The 7,687-nt window shown below is 33.6% G+C and overlaps 1 non-coding gene across 1 annotated transcript; it reads right to left on the bottom strand.

The window, feature by feature from the left end:
- Positions 1 to 5,051: 5,051 nt before the first annotated feature.
- On the bottom strand, positions 5,052 to 5,158 carry LOC119468792. The gene has a single exon (XR_005197554.1). It is a non-coding gene; the product is annotated as a U6 spliceosomal RNA (small nuclear RNA).
- Positions 5,159 to 7,687: the final 2,529 nt, after the last annotated feature.

The raw sequence follows: 7,687 nt of genomic DNA, 5'->3' as shown, positions 1-7,687 counted from the left end.
TGCTTTTGAGTCTCTTAACATTAAAATTTCCAATGTACTTTTGTCTATCATTTAACAAAGGGGATATGTTCTGAAAAATGTGTCCTTAGGCAGTTTTGTCATTGTGTGAACATCATAGAGTGTGCTTACACAAACCTGGATGGTATAGCCTTCCACACACCTAGGTTGTATGGTACAGCCTATGGCGCCTTGGCTATAATTCTTTACAGCATGTTACTGTACTGGATAATGTAGGCAAATGCGACAAAATTGTAAGTATTTTTGCATCTAAACATAGAAAAGGTATATTAAGATATGGTATAGTTAAAAAGTAGTACACATAATAGGGCACTTATCAGGACTGGAGATTGTAGGACTGCAGGTGGCTCTGGGTGAACCGGTAAGTGAATGGTGAGAGAATGTGAAGACCAAAGACATTATCGTATACTACTGGAGGCTTTATAAACACTTTACACTGAGACTACACTAAGTGTATTTTAAAATACTCTTCTTTATTCAATAATAAATTAAACTTAGCCTGTAAATGTTTATACCCTTTTTAATTTTTTAAACTTTTTACTTTTTTCTAATAACATTTAGCTTAAAAGACAAACTTGTTTTAAGCTTTCTTTATATCCTTATTCCATAAGCTTTTTTTTTCTTTATCTACTTTTTAAAAGCTGTTGTTAAAAACTAAGAGACACAGACACACACATTAACCTAGACCTATATAGGGTCAGGATCATCAATGTCCCTGTCTTCCACCTTCACATTTACGCCACTAGAAGGTCTTCAAAGGCAGTAACACACATGGTGTTGTCATCTCCCATGATAACAATGCCTTCCTCTGGAATATCTCCAGAAGAAACTGTCTGAGGCAGTTTTACAGTTAACTTTTGTTTTAAGAAGTACAAGGAGTACCCTCTAAAATAATAAATAGTATAGTAACAACATATTCCAGGAACATAGTCATTTATTATTATCAAATATTATATACTCTACATAATTTTATGTGCTATGCTGTGACATCACCAAATTATATGAATTTCTCAGTTGTGCAATAATCTATGGAACCACCATTGTATATGCTCAAATAATAAAAAGTATGGTATAGAAAAATTTAATCCTATAACATACTTGTTTATGGTCATCAAATATTATGTACTGTATGTATTATATGTGCTACACTTTTATATGAATGGTAGCACTATAGGTTTGTTTACACCAGCATTACCATAAACACATGAGTAATGTGTGGCACTAGAATTTATGACAGCTACTATGTCACTAGGCAATAAAAACTTTTCAGCTCCATTTGAAACTTATGGGACCACCATTGTATATGCAGTCTGTCATTTTTGTATGGTGTAGAACTGTCATTTCACATACTGTCTCCTTTAATATTCATTAACTATTATTATTAAGAAGTATTAAAAATGTCACTAATACATATTTATTATGATTATACTACTGTAGGCTTTATAAACACTTTACACTGAGGTTACACTAAACGTATTTAAAAATATTCTTCTTTCTTCAATAATAAATTAACCTTAACTTATTGTAAATGTTTATAAACTTTTTAGTTTTAAATTAGAAAACCTATCACATTTTCTGTCAGGTATGTAATTGTTCAGGAAATACTACTTTTTTTTTGTTGCTGTTATTACTACTCTTATGTTTATTAGTAACGGAAAGCACACTTTTACTTACCACTTTTAACAGGATGGTATTCAAAGAAATTGTAATGATTAAATAACCTGATAATACCACACAGGAAGATTTTTTTAAAATCCATTGAACTAGGATGATCATTCGATGAATATTTTTAAATTCAATGAATCTAGTACAATGAGAGAGTGGTTATAATGTAAAACGTAATTCTCTCTCATGACAAACATGCTTCTCCACCTCTCACTTTAAACCTGTTCTACATAACCAGTGTTTAACATATAGCTCTATTTTTCATGTGCCAAGAAATACAGACAGATCAGTGTTCAATTTTATTTCCAGGATGTAGTCGTTTTATCCAGTTTGCTGTACAGATTGAAATATAGTCTGCTTGTTGATATTCAATGTGTTTACCCTTTAGATCACTTCTTGCAAATCCATGCCAGAATAGATCTAAATTGTGTTTTCACACAGTCGAAGCATGGAGAACACAAAGAAGACATTGAGATGAGAGCAGAGGTGAATGGTTTCAGTTGATTTTGATTCTTATCAATCCAAGATTCATATTACATACTTCTAAAAATCAATTCATTCTGTTTTTTGAGAACAATATCTCTTCTATTAATGTGCTGTTGGAACAATTGTCTTCTATGTAGTTTGCAAAGTTTGATCCCAGCTATTGCCAAAACATTTGTTTTTCTGTAATCACTCTTGTTGGGTTTCATTATGTTAGTCCCACATTTGGAGGTGAGTTTGGAATGACAAAAGAAGCAACGCTCATTTTGCATCACCCTGGGTCAACTGGGCTTCCATTTAATGAAGTTGGGTCGTATCTCTCACCTAGGACCCAGACACCATGAGAGCTTGACCACGAAAGAGGCAGTTAGAAAGGATGGTTGGCCTTCACTAATGTTCCTGAATTTTTATGTGTGTGTGTGAAGAATTTCTGAATGGGAAACCTGTGTAGTTACTACAGTCACCTTTACCATGTTGAAGTTCATGTTGTGATGATGTACTCACTTACATGCCTGTCACTATTTATGTTAGAAAATTTTAACATGTATTTCTCAGATATTTCTAACAACAGTTCTGGGATAGAAAATTAATAACAATTTCATGTAATTTGAACACTACTAGAATTTGATCAAAGGAATCCATAATGACAGGTAAGTGATCGTTAAGTCAGTGTTAACGATCAGTATTAATGCTTATGATTTTTATTAAGTTTAAAATTATTATTATACAGATAGAAAGCTTTAATTAGATTAAAGTGACTCGTTTAGGACACCAGAGAAAGTAAGCATGGTTTTTCTTTTTCATGTGGGATTTTTAATGATGCATATACTTTTATCTTATAGTAACTCGTGAATCTAAGATACACTTACCCCCAGATGAACACAGATTTGTGCATTTCCATATCGTTTCCATAATGAATTCCATGGTAACTTAATATTGAAACCTATTTTTTTGTTTAAACAAACATATATTCTGTCCCCATAATTGAAGCTACCATGTATATTTTTCTGTTTGTCTTGAGCCTGTCATTTGGTAAAATATGGCATTAGACTCTGATTTTTGTGTAATATGATAAGTCCATGAATGTGAAAAATTTTCACCTGTCAACATCAAAACCATTTGGTGTTTTATAATACAACACTATAATTAAAGTGGTATACAGTTGAATTAATGATGCAAACTGAGGATGTAAACATTTTTCTACTATATACACAGTTTTCTGTATATCACAACATATCACAACTGTTTGCACTCTTTTTTTTTTGAGACAGAATCTCGCTCTGTTGCCCAGGCTTGAGTGCAGTGGTGTGATCTCAGCTCTCTGCAACCTCTGCCTCCTGGTTTCAAGCAATTCTCGTGCCTCAGCCTCCTGAGTAGCTTGGATGACGGCCACGTGCCACCATGCCTGGCTAATTTTTTGTGTTTTTAGTAGAGACGGGGTTTCACCATGTTAGCCAGGATGGTCTCGATCTCCTGACCTCGTGATCCGCCCTCCCCAGCCTCCCAAGTTTGCACTCTTTTCTAGCAAAGTCTCTGTGAATTTTTTGGGCGATAACCCTGTATGTTCAAATTTTGACAATACCATTCAGGATGCAGTATGGCAAATGTTTTTTCTACTTTCTCTATGGATTTATAGAATGATAAAACTTGTTGATATTTAGATGTTAAAAGTAATATCACTTTGCAAAATTTCCGTGAATGTAACATCTATGTTCCCAGTGTGCATTGGCAATAAGGAATTTGGGCAAAATAAAATCAAAGTCCTTCTTACAAATAAACATTGCACATCTCCCGATTTTGGTACACGCCATACATTTTGTTTTCATCAAGAAATCCATGCTATATTCTTCCTGAATGTCTAGAAGAGATATAAGAACTTTCTTAGCTTTTTTGTTTGTTTATATTCATAATGTTTTAATCTCCATTATTTTTGCTATTACTGGCAGCCAGGTATATAACTATGTTTTTAGCATACGTACTGCTGAGGCGACCGCGTATAACTAGGTTTTCAAACCCAACTGTGTTCTCTGAGTCCTCCTTATATTTTAGACTGCTCTTGTTAGATTATTACACTTACTGTTTTTATGATTTAGAGTTGAATGAAGCTTTATAGCATCAATTATTAACTGATTAAGAATACAGTGAAAATGGGTTTTAGCAAGTAAGTGATCTAATCTTGTGATAATAAAATTGTTTTTACTTCTATGTTGCTTCTAAAGTTCACAAAGTACTATATCTCCTAGATATGTAATGATTCATCAAATGATGGTTATGGTTATGACTGTAACTACTATGATGATGATTAATTTTACAAATGTTTCAAGGTTGAAGTTTAATTTTCACCTTTTTTGAAATTTTGGGACATTTAAAGGCTAAATGACTTGCTAATATTCCATTCCAAGTGGACTTTTAATAAAATTATGTTCTAATGAATTTTAATGAAAATTTTCAGTTCTTGGCATATCTAGTAAAATGGGAACAAGTTGTTTAATAATTATTGCTTTTTATAAGTGTTATTCTGTATATCTTTTGTATCCACCTATAACTACCTGGAGCTTCACATAAAATCATCTTTGCCATGTGCCACATAGACCTCAGGTATCTATGAGGATTTGAGGTAATAGAGACAAGCAATGAGATGGTAGTAGTTAGTTCTCAGAGAGACTTTGCTGGGGTTCACATCCTGTGGTTTTCTATAATAAGTCTGAATGAGAAATGTGTCATTAATATATGTGTCTTTAGTAAAAATGGATGCCGTGATTACTAAACATTTTTGTTTGTATTATCACTTTTTAAGTTACAAAATTATTTTATACCTCTCCACTTTAATAAAAATCATATAATATAAATTGAATTTTTTTATTTGTTTTTTTATTAACATTTTTAAAAATATGGAACACTTCATGAATTTGCATGTCATCCTTGTGCAGGGGCCATGCTAATCTTCTCTGTATTGTTCCAATTTTAGTATATGTGCTGCCAAAGCAAGCACATAAATTGAATAATTTTATAGAATTTTTTGATTGAAGAGCCCACAAATTCAGTTAAGAAACTCTAACTGAAAAGTTAATAAGCATCAAATTGATGTTAATATTGGTTATTGTTTTTATTTTATTAATATCACAAATAGTTATTTAAAAGATAGGAAATATTGGTGAATGTGGAATGTAGTGAATTATTCATGGCCCTTGATATAATCAGTGATGTAGTTTACCTTGTTTGAAAAAAGTAAATGTCTTTGGTAATTAAAAAATACTAATAATAGATGTGGGCCAGAGGCCAAGGTGGGCAGATCATGAGGTCAGGAGTTTGAGACCATCCTGGCTAACATGGTGAAAACCCATCTCTATTTTAAAAAACACAAAAAGTTAGGTGGGCATGGTGGCATACGCCTATAGTCCCAGCTACTACTCAAGAGGCTGAGGCAGGAGAATCGCTTGAACCTGGGAGGCAGAGGTTGCAGTGAGCTGAGATCGTGCCATTGCACTCCAGCCTGGGCGACAGAGCAAGACTCTGTCTCAAATAATAATAATGATAAATATATAATTTCACAGTAAGTAGAGAACCTAGGCAACATAAAGTATAGGCATACCCTAGAGATATGGTATGTTCAATTTCAGACCACCACAATAAAGTGTATATCACAATAAAGCAAGTCACACAAATTCTTTGGTTTCCCAGTGCATATAAAACTTATGTTTATATTGTACTGTGGTATGTTAAATATGCAGTAGCATTATGTTTAAAACATACATACTTAAATTTAAGAATCCTGTATTTGTAAAAAATGCTGAAGATCATCTAATACTTTGGTGAGTCATCATGTTTTTACTGGTAGAGGGTCTTGCCTCGATGTCATTGGCTGTTGTTGGTAGTTGCTGAAGGTTGGGGTGGTTGGCCAGTTTCTGAAATTGAAGTTTGCTACATCAATTGATCTTGTCTTTACAAAGGATTTTACTGTAGCATGCAATGCTCTTGCATAGCATTTTATCCACAACTGAACTTTTTTGCCAATTTGGAGACAATTCTTTCCAACTGTCCTGCTGCATTGTCAATTAAGTTTATTTACTATTCTCAATCTTTGTTTTCATTTCAACAATGTTCACAGTATCTTCACCAGGAGTAGATTCTATCTCAAGAAAACCATTTTCTTTGCTCATCCATGAAAAGCAAGTTCTCATTGGTTAAAGTTTTATCATGAGTTTCTAGCAATTCAGACATCTTCAGGTTTCAATTCTATTTCTTGTTCTCTTGCTATCGCCACCAAATCTGCAATTACTTCCTCCACCAAATCATGAACGCCTCCAAGTCATCCATGCGAATTGGAATCAACTTCTTCAAAATACCTATTAATTTTGTTATTTGACAGCTTCCTATAAATCACATACATTCTTAATGGAATCCAGAATGATGAATTCTTCACAGAAGATTTTTAATTGGCTTGGCCCATATCTATCAGAGCAATTACTATTTATGTCATCTATAGCCTTATGAAATGTATTCCTTAAATAATAAGCTTTGACAATTAAAATCACTCCTTGATTCATGGGCTCCAAAATGGATATTGTATTAGCAGACATGAAAACAACATTTATCTCTTTATATATCTCCATCAGAGCTCTTTGGTGACTAGCTGCATTGTCAATGAGCAAAAATATTTTGAAAGGAATTTTTTAAGCAGTTGATCTCAATAGTGGGCTTAAAGAAGTAAACCATGCTGTAAACAGATGTGTTCTCATCCAGGCTTTGTTGTTCCATTTATAGAGTGCCAGCAGAGAAAATTTAGCATGATTCTTAAGGCCCCAGGATTTTAAGAATCATAATTGAGCCTTGGCTTCAACTTATAGTGATCTGATGCATCAGCCCCTAGCAAGAGAGTCATCCTGTCTTTTAAAGCTTTGAGGCCAGGTAGTGTTATCTCCTGTCTGTCTACAAAAATGCTAGATGGCATGTTCTTCCATTAGAAGGTGGTTTCATCTGGACTGAAAAATCTCTTGTTTCGTGTAACCAACCTTCATCTACAATCTTAACTACATCTGGATAACTTGCTATAGCTTTTATATGAACACTTAGTGCTTCTCCTTACACTTTTATATGGAAATGGCTTTCCTTGAACCAACATTGCTAGCTTGAAACTTTTCTTCTGCAATTTCCTCACCTCTCTCAGTCTTCATAGAATTGAAGACAGTTAGAGTCTTGCTTTGGAGTAGTTTCTGGCTTAAGAGAATGTTGTGTCTGGGTTTATCTGTCCAGAGAACTCAAACTCTCCATATCAGCATTGAGAGTGATTGATTTCCTTCTCCTTTGCATGATCACTGGAGTAGCTCTTTTAATTTTCTTCAAAAACTTTTCCTTGCATTCACAGCTTGGCTCACTGGTGCAAAAGGCCTAGTTTTTCACCTATCTTGAATTTTGACACATTTTCCTTACGAATCTTAGTCAGTTTTTAATTTATAGTTAGGGATGTGTGAGTCTTCCATTCACTTGAACACTTAGAAGTCATTGTAGTGTTTTTAATTGA

Source organism: Cebus imitator, unplaced genomic scaffold (assembly GCF_001604975.1).
Source record: "Cebus imitator isolate Cc_AM_T3 unplaced genomic scaffold, Cebus_imitator-1.0 Scaffold492, whole genome shotgun sequence".
Lineage (NCBI taxonomy): Eukaryota > Metazoa > Chordata > Mammalia > Primates > Cebidae > Cebus > Cebus imitator.
This window is presented reverse-complemented; position numbering and strand designations above follow the sequence as displayed.